This window comes from Ptychodera flava, chromosome 10, assembly GCF_041260155.1.
Source record: "Ptychodera flava strain L36383 chromosome 10, AS_Pfla_20210202, whole genome shotgun sequence".
NCBI classification, from domain to species: domain Eukaryota; kingdom Metazoa; phylum Hemichordata; class Enteropneusta; family Ptychoderidae; genus Ptychodera; species Ptychodera flava.
Window position 1 is genome coordinate 38,603,027 of NC_091937.1, and position 13,108 is coordinate 38,616,134.

The 13,108-nt window shown below is 37.2% G+C and overlaps 1 protein-coding gene across 9 annotated transcripts in view; it reads right to left on the reverse strand.

Annotated features, from left to right (window-relative positions):
• LOC139142713 (protein still life, isoforms C/SIF type 2-like) overlaps nt 1-13,108 on the reverse strand; it is an 88,144-nt gene that overhangs the window by 66,667 nt on the left and 8,369 nt on the right. For 5 of the 9 annotated variants that reach the window (XM_070712783.1, XM_070712791.1, XM_070712790.1 and 2 more), the window contains exon 2: nt 815-1,500. The gene's annotated coding sequence lies outside the window, so the exon portion shown is untranslated. The remainder of the gene's footprint in view (nt 1-814; nt 1,501-13,108) is intronic. The other 4 variants (XM_070712792.1, XM_070712788.1, XM_070712784.1 and 1 more) reach the window with 1 other exon arrangement.

The window sequence follows — 13,108 nt, forward strand, 5'->3', positions numbered from 1 at the left end:
TCCAGTATTTGACTTGTCAACAGAGTCTGTATATATGTTATGTCCAATGTCACTGATGACGATTGAGTTTTTTAGTCCAGCCGAGAATTCATTTATCAATATTAACATTGCGCTTTGTAAACATTGTGTTGTCTTTGCAAGGGTTGTACCCATAATTCAACATGCTTTAGGGGAAGAACAAGAAAATATAATCACTTCGTTGAACAGAATTAAGGAAATATCACCAAAAGTTACAGCCATTGTCCCTTCAATGCATCTTGAAAGGAACAAAATGCCTGCCTTTGTGCATGATATTTGGTCAAGTTTGTACTGTTTTCATTGGTCAGACCCTTAGAACTACACTGAAAGAATTGATACAAATTATACCGATACTTCCAACCTCGTTCACATAGAGAACATGAGAAACAAGCAACCTGTTTCCTGGTTTCCAGAAGACATATGCTAATTAGCTATCAGCTACTCTTAAAAATTCCACACCTTCATGTATGGTGTAGTGAGTGCCTAATTTACTCTCAATCATTTCAATGTTCACCAGTTTCCAAATCCATCACTAACTTGGAGTTATTTCATTGTGTGTAAAAAGCACAACAAGGTGATGTTGTCCTTTGAAAATATCCTCCTTGATGCTTTTGTATTCTATCCCATTTTATTCCATAATCAAAACTTTTATTTCTGCTCTACAGGGGATAATTGTGTCAATGTTATACACAAAAAATAAAATTTTCTCATTACAGTTAGAAATGAAAAATAATCTGTAGTGCAAGGTATGAATGCAAGCAAACAAAGAAATGGAAACAGATGACGGACGACTTACCGGCTGAGATCTTTCGGCCGTTTGATATTGTGTCGTATTGATAGCGCGTCCTGCGAGTGGTATTTACGTCCCCTCTTCCCCTTGAGGGGAGTACATCCACAGCTCGTTTTGTTGCCAATCTTGAAAGTCTTCCTCGTCCACAGCCAATAAAAGAGTGATATACAGAGAGCGTTCTGGTCAGGGTACGCCAGACAAAGATACCAGACACACAATGGAGCTCAGATATCCTAAACTGTCATTTGTCTCGTGGCTGGCTTGCTACAGCGAAGTGATTTCCAAACACAGATGTAAGCTGAGGTCAGACGGGTGGCACACGCCTTATGAGGGCTGGTGATGTGATGACTAACACAATAGTTGCCTGGACGACAAAGCGAGGGATCTAGCACAACATCATCATATCTCTGCTGATGGCTTTTTCATCGTTTGTTCCACACAATGACACCAGGATCCTAAAATTGAAAGGCTGGAATTAACTTGTCATCCAACCTTTTTTTGGACTCATTGAAAGTCCACCACGAAAAACAAAGTGATCATACTTTTGTCTAGATGAATGAAATGATCTGTGCATTGGTCATACTTAATGGTGATGATAGCATTACACAAACAGCAATCTGTGTTGTAACATCACTTTAATTACCAGTATTTCCCATTAAAAGTCAGGTCTTGTGCCAGGACATCTTACGAACCTGGAAATCAAAAACAAGAAACGTACATTTCAGAAGTTTGTTAACATCAAAATGTTAATTACAACAAGAGCAATATACATTGTGTACACAAGAAAAACATTTCAAATTCAGATATGATATACCAAGAGGTTGGTTTATTCAAGCATAATTTGAAGTTTTGCATTTGTAAGCAGGTTGGCAATTTGACAAGTCATTGATTTGTGCATACAGAAAGCAATGTTGACATAATACCAAACTACATGTATATTCATTTCCTGCCAAAAAATCATTCCCAGATTTTTCTTCTTCAAAAAATTTCAAAAACTTCAACATTCTTACAACATTCTTAATCAGAGTGAATCTAAAATGAAGGTTTTGAAATTTTCTAAAACTGAACAAGCTTTGCACATTCTCAAGAACCGGTAGTTTTGTACGGACATGTTTTTTCTTCTGAATGGTAACAACTACTGTCAATACTAGAGGTTAAAAGGCTATGAGATGATTAGTTTACCAAGCTAAACTGAGCTTATACATGCAGGGTAATTTCATGCTTCAAAAACTTTTCCCATGATCTGTGTTTGTGTGAGCTTGTGCACTAATTTGGGCCAGAATACAATATCTACTTATTGCCTTTGAACAACGGCCTGGATGACACCCCTAGGGCATAAATCAATATTGTGAGCTGTCTATTCTGGCAAGAACTACATGCAATGGAAAATATAGAAGTGGATTGATTGAAGAATATGGAGCCATTTAAATCATTCACTAGATAATTTTCAGTAATCATACACTTTGAAAATGACCATATTGCAGGCCAATCTGATTAAAATCAGACGTGTACAAACTGCAATATTTCAACCTTTGCTTATTTGTTGCTGTTACCCAGAGTGGAAACACCATTAAGGGAAAAACAAAGTTCACAGAAGGCGTCATCTCTACTGTACATCCAATTTTTATCAGATTAATCGCAATGAAATCAAACTTACACAAAAATACAAAAACACCTCTGCACTAAAAAACCTTGCGTTTTCCAAGAACTATTCATAACGTGCATGTACATCAGCTTGTGACCAAAATTCAGAGAAGTTTTGTACATACAGTGTATGCATGCATCCAGTCAACACTGTTTATGCTAATATTCCAACTCAGACGGCACAATTCGGAACTAAATCAAACATTTCACCCAGAAAAATATTATAACACACCTGTACAATCAATAGCTTTGCAACACATGCAGGTAATTGTATTGGTTCAACAGAAACCACTGAATGTGCAAAAACCAAACGCAAATATTTTAATGTTCATGTGATTTCAAGCTGTTTTTATCAACCTTTACAAAATCATACTTTGACACAACCCCAATATTTTAATGATTTAGGTAATGCCATATGATGAGAATAGAGCACTTAGTCTTTACATCAAAAATTCTGACAATTCCAATAATGACACGACAGTTGGACTAATCAGCTAAACCTGACAGATCAAGAAATTCTGGTATTATTTGCTTCATAATTACTGTAGCTCTGATAATCCTGGAAAATAAATAGCCTTGAAGAATGACCTCTTCAAGGACACAAATTTCCATCTATGAATGAAACAAAAAATTTAACCTTTTAGCAGGGGTCAAAGGGTGTGACCTTTACAGTTCGTGCAAGGTTTATCACATATAATTATGTGAGGACCATAAAAAAAGAAAATGTGGGAAGATCAAACGTCATCCAAACACTCTTTTGGGAGGATAAAAAGTTTTGAACAATCAATTTAAACATACAGATATTGCATTAAAAGTACAACCATTGGTGATGAGGAAAACATGCCCTTTCACCACATCTAATGTATAATTTTCTAACTGAATGTGTTCACTCATGAAAAGTATATTAATTAGCATATCAGCATATGCAAATTAGCTGATCAGCCATTATCAAACCAGAATATTCAATGTCCTGAAATCATGCACTGCATATTTCGCTGCGTAATTTTTCAACTTATGCTAATTCTTTTAATTTTTTACATAGACACTGCTGACAAATTTCGGTGCGCCTGGCCTTAATGTAATGGGGAAATGATATGAATATGCACACAGAACATGCAATGGAAACAAAATGTTACTGTGTAAACTTTGCATTATAGCAACATGTCCGATACGGAACCCTCAGCATAGTAATTGTTAGGAGTTTTCCTGCATCATCCGTCCTCCCCGGACAAGATTACAGAGCATTAGGGAGGAGTGACAACAGCTGTGAATGACAAGCTCATAATGTTTATGGATATTTACACACAGGGTTGGATGACATCAAGGCAGAGGAGACTGATGTCACATGATGATCACCTTGGTAACGCCACAAAATACACTGAATGACACAGAATAATACTGCCTTCAACTGAAATGTCAAAAAATGAATCAAAGTTGAAAATGAAATTACATAAACACCCATCACAAAAAATAAAACATAAAATAAAAATACCGTCAATGACGCTGTACCTTCTCTAATGTGTGGCCAGGTCAGGTAATTGGTTGTTGGCATGGAGTTGTTGGTAAATAGTTGATGATGTAGGGGCATGAGGTGGGATATGGACCCAAAGAACCCAAAAGATCATTAAATACATCAATCAAAAAAATTCTAAGCTACAGTATAAACTGCCTAAAGATAGATAGTTCAATGTGGAAAAAAGTTAAACAATTCAGAAATAAGAATTAACAGTCCAAAATAGTAATGACGCACTTCCTTACTGACCTGAGTGCATGTGAAATACACAACCTGGCATCTGTAAATTAAATGTATACCAAGTGATCATTTCCAGTCACTTTTAACTGTTTTTAATGGATTTTCCAAAGAGTCCTGTGGAAATGATGAAAAACGCCTATCTGGTCTTGTGTTTACCTCATGGCTGATAATTGTCATAGTATTGAAAAAAAATTGAAAGTGAAGAAATTACTGTTTTTAATAGGCATATTTTCCTTGAAATACATGACCGTGTAAAGAATATATGCTAAAAGTGTTTAAGAGTAAATTTCTTTTCAAAAAATAATTTAATTTGTGACCAAAGGATTTTTATTCTTTGAGTTTACAAATTCAAACATTGCAATTTGTTCAATCATCTTGTGCAGTGCAAAATTTATAAAATGACTGAAAAACAAAAAAAATTGGCAGAATTACAGTCTTTGTGATGTAAAATTATGGGTTGACATCACGATAACTGTTAATCTGTTTGAAGTACTAATATACTATAATTTAAAAAAAAAATTTATGCAGAAACGGTAAAATATATTGTCAGCAATGTAGTGTTAATTTTGACTTTACATCAAAATATGCCTTTGCTGGATACCAATATATAGGGCGAAATATCAGCCATGTTCAGCAAAATCCCACAACAGCATCGATCCTTTTCTAATTTGATTTGATTTGCTTATGTTATCCTTGTATGACAGTCAGTACAATATGGAACTTGAACACAACACAGTGAATAAGTATGCTGTAAATGAAATGGTGTGGCTGCATCCACATGCAGCAATAGGAGTGCCTTTGTCTCTCACCCCTCATTTCCAACCTGTCCCATCCCTGAAAAAATAGTTTGGTCTTATATTTATAAATAATGTTAATAATTTCTGTATTTGTTAAAATGTGCGCATCTCAAAAACTTTTGATCATAAACATTTTCATTGTTTTTTATAGCTGACCAATCAGTTAACCTGTTTATTTTGAATATTTGCGCATTTTTCCTCAGTATTTGACATTTTCTGAATACCTTCTTATTCAGTTTGTCATTTTCTAAAAGTTTAAATGCTCCATTGTGTGGTCAAGCTTTCCACAAGCATCAAATGTGGTACTTCATATAGGAAGGTCTGCCTCTAGAGGGCGGGCATCATGAACACTCCTGTGTTTGTTGGTTAATTCCTCCACGTAAACTTCTGATTGTACTGTAAACATTGAACATGGCCGACGTCCGATTTTCCTGTCTAAAACTTTCACTCATTTTCGTTCATATGACTCTGAAACTCCAGGAAACGACTGGAAGAAAGGGTTATCTTGAAATATTGAGGTACTCGCCGATATTTTGCAAAATTAAATGAGAAAAAATGCAAGGAAAATGCCGACAGGCTTACACAATGACAGTTTTCAGACTCGGAGGCATATGATCATCTGTGCAGTTTATGCAACAGGCCCAGATCACGTGAGGACATGAGGGGATATCCACGCAACTCAGCCAAACACTAGCGCTCACAGAGTGAGCAAACACAAAGTGAGTACCCCTAACGTCAGCTCAGTAGTCTGTAATAGATTGTAGTCAACTAAGAAACCTTGGAGAAAGGCTTAACACTGTGGCTATGCCGCTAAGTCCCTTTTGATTTTTGTCATAGCTCAAAATCGTTCTCCCACACCTCAACCTGAGCCATGAAACACCCCACCAGTTTATGATATGACCCATCACAATGGCATGACGTCAACGGATCTTGACAGACGGAAGTCTTGACAGACGGAAGTTCTTGACAGCAGCATATTGGTTTTCAACTCTAATACCTTCTCTGTCTATAAATAGACACGAGAAGGTAATAAAAATATTCCAGAAAAGAGATAAAAATATAATCAGTGCTTTCTAAAATGATATTTTCATTCCGTTCAGTATGAACATAAAACGAAATCCATCATCTGCACACATGGAACTCTGTGTCAAGTGCCACAATTAATATGATAACGGTATCCATAAACTGTACTAAATTTGAAAGAATAGCTTGTTCAGGTATTTGAAAGTGCAGCAATAATATGCATTATATTACCATGCCCTGCCCGTCGCATTTGATTGGGCGAGCTGAACCACGTGACTGACCAAAAATACACAGTAATGGTTTGTTTACATGCCCGTGAATATGAATAATAAGATTAACAACTCAAAGTATCGTAACTTTACAGCTCAAACGTAAATCATAATCAATCACAAAATAAATGAAGCACTTGTAGGTCAAGTTGAGATACTTTTTTCTGAAAACATCTCCGGATTGCCAATTTTTTACAGCTCGCGTGACAGTGGGTTGCGTATTGCTCAGTTTCTGGGCCCAGTTGTCGTTCGCTCCTGAAATTCTCGGAAATTTTGACGGTTTTCCTTTGGTTCGCTGATTAATATATGGAAATAACAGACTCCGCTCTGACCATTAACGTTTATTTGTGGGCGCGGGCTCGAGGAAAGCCAAATTAACGGGCTCGGCAAGCCTCGCCCGTTAATTTTGGCTTTCCTCTCGCCCTTGCCCACAAATAAACGTTAATGGTCAGCGCGTCGCCCGTTATTTCTATATTTTAGCATACATGATCAATATCGTTGTGCTGCATGGCTACATGCACCGAGTACATGCAACTTCACAAAAGCCACAGACTGTAGCTCGACCAATAGGGGGGCATGTTACACCTTGCTCAGACAGACTACGGGAATTACTTGTACTGTATGTGATCATTGTAAAATATGCAGGTATCCAATGCCATAACCTCTGGTCGTAACATCTGACTGAAAGGACAACTGGGAGTACCTGCAATTACACCAACATGATTTTCAATGGCGGGAAAATTGCAGAGATAACAAGCTTAAATTGTTTGCTATTGTTGTCTGTCAACAGAAGAATTTCAATTCCCAATTGACACATTTTTGTCAATTGGAACAATGGCATTCAGCTTGAAAAAAATTCAGTATGACAAAGAGCAGGACATGTATGTTATGTGTATAGACATAATTTAATTACAGTGCTAATCATAAAGGATATCAACAGTAGTTTGCTACAGACCCAGCATATGGTTGTCACAAAGGGAACATTCACCACATTTTTGCTGTCCCCAATAACGTAATATGACTGCTTCCCTATTGCAGACACAGTGCAGGACAATCAGCCTTGTAAAAATCACTAGATTTATACCATCCTTGACAAAGACAATAGTCAATATTAGTGACCAACATTTGTACCAGGTCGTACACACATATCCTCTGACTGTTACTGATAAACGTAATGATTTCTGACTGCAAAAACTTAATTTATAACTCAGGGCTACGGAACTGACTTGCAGTCTCGTTAACATTTCACAACACACAGTCCCCTTAGTAAGGTACAAACCCTCTTGAAATCACTAATCTCGGGTCACTGGTGCTGTTATGCACAGATCACTAGCTTGTGAAAGAAAAATAGTGATACCTTATCAGTCTGTAGAGCCAATATTAGCCTGGTAAATGGTTCTGAGGTGACCGTTTCAATTACCCAATACCAAATCTGTTTGCACATACTTCACAATAAACTATGAGCTTCTACTCTTACGCATATATCAGTCCTGAATGCCTGCTGGCAATCACATTGCTATGCCACAAATTTGAACTCCTATCGGACAGTATGGATAAGTTTATCAATTTTACATACAACAGATTCCTAGCCAGCTGTCCACCTCATACTGACCACGCTATGGGGATCAGTAATGTTGACCACAGCTTTTTCCTGCCAAAAATTCCACGATTATTTTATTTTTTATCAAAGTTCGAATAGTTTTTGGATTGTTATTGGACAAAAATGGCCTGATGGATACCATTAAAGCTGCACAGAAAAACTGCAAAACAAATCACACTAGGAAAAGATAAAACAGACATATCTTATCGACTGTGTAAAAACTAACAGATGGCTATGGCGGAAGAGCTGCTATACTTACAATGACACCAGTATATCATTTTCCTGAACTTTAAGTCAAGTTTAAATGTTAGATACTATGTGAGGCATCTTGAACATTTCACCGTACAATGTCATTCAACTCTTGCAGTCTGCATCCAGAGTTTTGATAACAAAATAAACAAATTGTAGAGAAAGCAAATTGAATCAGATCTTTCGATTAGACAGGAATGTCTATCTAAAAGGAGAAACATAAAAAATTAAATAACACCTACAGTGTGTGTATCCTATAGTCAAGAACAATCATGTTCAAGTCCTGGCAGGTCCAAGTTTTTAGCATTTTTGAAATAATTTGAGTGACACTGCCTTCTTTGGCACTTTTCACAGGTACCTATATTATGCACTTGAATTATTCACTAATGTATGCAAGTTTATCACATCAGTTATTATACTGAGGTGTTTGGACTCAGTAAAGACATCGTATAATTTGAACATTGAGGTTGTAGCAGATTTATTCATGACTTCATTTTGTTAAGGACTAGCCAATGAAGGTACATGTATAGAGCCGATGGTTCTGTATCCGTATTGGATGGCCCTACATTTGCTACAATGAAGGTACATGTAGTAATCGCCTCAGGGACAGATATTTGGTCTCTCAAATTTTCACAATATTCCTTTGCTCTACCAATTGTTGGGTCTCATTCTGAAGCTTATGGAATAAATAAAACTTTCATCGGCTTAGTTTTGTGAACATAGGGAATTTTATCTTCCCCCATAGAGATATTAAACACAGGAATGGTCGACATTTTGACTTTACAGCAACCCCTGACTTTTATTTTTGATTTTGAAAGATAATGGTTGAAAGTTTGCTTGAGAAAAATTTGAGCTAAAGTTTTCTTAGGAACATTTTTTCACACATATTTCTGTCAGAATGGCCCACTGGAAGGGTTGAATGGACAAGGCTCGAAATTAGCGGTAGTTCCGCGGCCACAGACTACCAACTTTTCCCTGGGGCTACCAAAACCCATGAAATGGTAGCCCACACGGACTTTACCAAAGCCTGAGACATGAAATTACTTTGTGGGCGACATGATGTTGATCACTGTGAGATGAGCGACGCTCATACAGTCAACCAAGCTGGACACAAAAAGGCCGAACTATGACTTTGTTAGGCAAATTAAAAGGCGACAGTGCAGTCAAATTTGTTGCGACAAACTTTCAATAAAATATCATTATCTGAACTGATGCACTTGGATGACGGACTCGGGAAATGATAGCCAATGAAAGTTCATTTTCACAGTTATTTAATCACAATATATCAATCACAATTAAACACAACATTATTCAAACTGCAAAGAAAAAGCTGTCGGGCCATCCACAAATTACGCTTTCCAAAGTGTACGAGATCATCCCATGATAGTGTACTTTAGTGGAGAAATATAGCCCAAATTGCCACGAAAGTGTTAGGAACATGACTGTACCAAGTTGTCATCCTCAAATTCATAGCCAATCTATCTTTAGCCATGTCATGTTTACACGTGCTGAGTGAAAATTCGTTGTCATGGCGTATATATGAATTGGCCTTCCAACTTTGAGGCGTCACCGTTATCCACTACACATGCTATACCGTTCTCCTAAGGCTATGATCTGCAGGAATTGATGTCAAATGACTAGAAAATTCACTTCGTGGATAGAATCATGCAAAATAAATCTTTCATTGTCTAGATACAATAAAATATTCTTTACAAAAAAAATATTCATTCATGCATGGGCTACCAGACTTTGTCACTGGGCTACCAATTTCAGAAAATGGTAGCCCAATTGGACTACCAATGAAATAAGTTAATTTCGAGCCCTGATGGATGAAACTATAAAATATAATTCATGTACAAGTCTCCTTGAAATCACTGAATCATGACAAATATCAGACCATGTTAGGGCAGCACGTAGACATACACTCTATGTATAATCCCTGTATTTTATAGTATTTCAGACATCAACACAATGAATAAATCTAAATATCCAGGCTTTTTAACCTGTTCACCCCAATGCTTTGTGAATGGGTCCAAAATAACCATTGACAAGACGTTTTTGGGCTAAAACATGGTGTGAAAGGGTGAAACTGATCAAGACATTCAAGAGGTAGGCAGGTAAGTTGTCAAAATCACAATGCAGTGATGTAAAGAGATTAATCTGACTATTAAAAACTTCTTTCTTCAAGTTCTCTTCGTGTATGTTACAGATTTTATAACAGTTCTAATGGTTGACAACATTATACTAACACCTGTCTACATCTAAACTGAACACTTGAACTTGAATTTCTGAGTCAGGACATTTCAATTAGGGCTCTAATTGGATGGAATTTATTTGTTTAGTTTTCTTGAATAGGGTAATCCTAGCACAGCTTATATATGGGGTTCACATCTAGGCCCAGGGCCGGCCAGAACTAATCCGGCAGAATGTGAGAAGATAAGCTAATCTTTTGTCCGCGTTCACATTACGTTCAACGCTGTCCTAGCCTAGATCATTTGGTAGCGTCTAGCCGACCGTTGACCTTATACAGGTCAAAATACATTCATCAGATACATTCCAGTTCCTACATAGAAAATCATGTCATCCAAAATCAAACTTCAAGGGCCTAATCAAAGGCGAAACATTAAGGTACATGAGGACATGTAACAATGAAGAAGACTTCAACAACAAAGTCAAAACATTTAATGAAAAGCTATTACTGCGAGAATATCAACAACAAGAAATATCAAACATCAATGCGGAAACAAATTACGCTACACGAAGAACACATTTAAATCACAAACAAATACACAACAACAACACAATAGGGGCCTAAATTGATATTTGCTACCAATATAGTCCACACATCTAAAAAAAGACATCAAACAAGCACTCCTGAAGAACTGGGAAGAATAGAAAAAGACCAAACACTAAATAATTTATTCATGATGAAACCGATCATCGCTTACAAAAGAAATCCAAACATTGGCGACACACTCATAAATGCACAAGTACACAATCTTAGAGAAACGACCGAACAAAATGAAACACAACAAACTGACCCAATGGCCAAACATAAGTATTCTAGCCTCCTTGCTAGACGAACAAAACACTGACAATAATTAAACCACGAACAGTGAAACATAAATCTAAGGAGAGCAATCTCCAAAGAAAAGCAACTGAGGAAGAAACCACACACTGGTTTCGAAACGTAGCGTCAAAGGATCACCCTGTCATTCGACAGCGAGATTACGGCTACGTCTCGCCATGGCTTATATCTACACCAATAGCCAAACACACAAAACAACACTAACACAGAGAACGAAAAATAGTGCAGGCGATGTGTGCAGCCACTTTCCCTTTATTACAAACGCTGTGAGATGATATTGTAGGCGATTCGATCCCTTGATTTTTCACCATATCTTCGTTCTTCGCTCCGTAGCCCAGTTGACTCCTCGACTCGCCATGTCTAAAATGATACTGAATCGTCGAATAGGTCAAAGACTACACTGCATGTCAACTACAGAGGGCGTCAACTGGGACCTGAGTCGGACAAAACGCGTTCACATACGCTGTTTACTGCTCGGCCAGAGACCTGGGTCGGCCACAAACCACCCCTCTCGACTAGGACAGAAATTGTCCGGACAGTGGCCGGCCAGAACCGTTCACACCTGTTTTTTTGGTCGGCCACGAACCTGGCTAGGACAAGGGCCTAGTCTTTTTTTGGCTAATGTGAACGGCCCAACTTATAGATATTATCTCTGGATTAAATTAAACTAATGCAAACTGATTAACTTGATCATAAATGCTTTCAATATGTATGAGTAAATATTGAAGGGACAAAGTCGACCATTTTTTATGAATTTTGTTTGATACCAGATACCACTTACATTGTTTGACGTGTTAAAAGATACTGAACGAATGGGTGATCATGCATATATTCCATCCTGGTTTTAGACACGATACATGAAACCATCGCGAAAATGAATCAATAGTCATGACCATTAATTCATTTTTGCGATGGTTTCATTTAATTTGTCTAAAACCAGGGTTAAATATATGCATGGCCAACCATTCATTAAGAATCTTTCAGCGTGTCAAACAATATGTATCAAACAAAATTCATGAAAAATGGCCGACTTTGTCCATTTAAATGAACATAAATAAAGAGATAAGCAAACTAACCCTGTTGGTAGGCTGAAAAGAAAAGAAATTCCTCTATTGATACATGGTTCAGAGACTATATTCAAAAGATCCCAATTTTATTTTGCATTTTTTAACCTGTTCACCCCAATTCCAAGTAAACAAGTCAACACTCACCATTGATAACAATAGCTTTGAATGAAACCATTGTAGTGACAGGGTTGAACCACTGTCAAAGCATGGCATGGTCACTGTTGATGAGCCAGTCTAGCGTTTTTGATTTTTGATTATGCTTGATCTGTATATTTCACTAATTTTTATCAACTTGTGGCTGATCACAGCTAACTTGGCAGAGAGTCAAACTGACAAGGATTACTAAGGCTGTCCAATAAACCATTCTATTACCAAGGCCACCATCTCAATTGCACTTTGATCACCTGGACATATAACTAATAGTTTGGCAAAGCAGACCATTCAGCCACAAAAAAACAGGTATGAGGTTTCTCAGGGTCTGCCCACTGAACCATGGGATAGCCTAACCTTTGACCTCTGGGAAAGCAACTGCAAACATTTTCTCATGACACATTTTGGGGCAAATATCCTGATGTGTTACAGGTTTCTTGAAAATGATATCATCATATGATCATAGGTTTGTCCATATTTTTTACGTACAATAAGAATATGTATTTTGACATAGCAGTGAATTTGACTATGAAAAAAGAATTACTAAACATATTCACTTATGAACAATAACACGATGCAGTCTACACATGTACAGGCTGAGTTGACATGGTGAAAACTATGTATCTCAGCATGCTTTCAGGAGTAGAAAAAGAAACTGTT